Genomic DNA, 642 nt, shown 5'->3' on the forward strand with positions numbered 1-642 from the left:
ACCCGTTACCAACAGCCCCTTCCCTTGGGAAAGCCACACTGTGCCTTTGGGTTAGAGACCACCTTCAACAACCACTCACCGCAGGCCATGGGCTGGGAACCAGCCTCTGCCAGGGCTTATCCCAGCTTTTCCCTCCCATCCCATCACTCCTGAGAGCTCTTTTCTACATCCACACCTCACTCTGTTCCCAACGTGAGCTCCTGAAGCTGCTCGTCCAGGGAAAGCAATGCTGGAAGTGCTGGGACCAGCCCTGCAGTGAGGACCTAAGGCCAGAGCTCTCCCAGTGGAAAACCCAAAGGCTTTCTGGTGCTTCCAAGGCTCTGCTCTCTGGTCAGGCTGGAACAAGACTCTCCTTTTCCCCTGTGAGGCCTCACACCTGCATCCAGCTACCCCTTTATCCTCTACATCAGCCTTTTTGGGGTACGGCCGATCCCTGGTGCCAACCTTCAAAGGCCCCAGGTCAGGGCTAACTCTGCAATGAGACCAAATCCATGCATTTCCAGCCTCCCTCTGTGCTTTGGAGCCTTCACAACTGCCTCACTCGCCACACAAGCAGGTTCTGAGCATCCCATCCTGATGCTTCAGCTGGTTCTGAGCAGGAGAAAGGCCCCGGAGCCAAGGCCAGTGGCTCCGAGGCTGGGC

The 642-nt window shown here is 57.2% G+C and overlaps 1 protein-coding gene across 1 annotated transcript in view; it reads right to left on the bottom strand.

The window, feature by feature from the left end:
* CCNT1 (cyclin T1) overlaps positions 1-642 on the bottom strand; it is a gene marked incomplete at both ends in the record, with an annotated part of 5,103 nt that overhangs the window by 2,099 nt on the left and 2,362 nt on the right. The window lies entirely within an intron of this gene.

Source organism: Nestor notabilis, unplaced genomic scaffold (assembly GCF_000696875.1).
Source record: "Nestor notabilis isolate BGI_N333 unplaced genomic scaffold, ASM69687v1 scaffold22330, whole genome shotgun sequence".
NCBI classification, from domain to species: Eukaryota; Metazoa; Chordata; class Aves; order Psittaciformes; family Psittacidae; genus Nestor; species Nestor notabilis.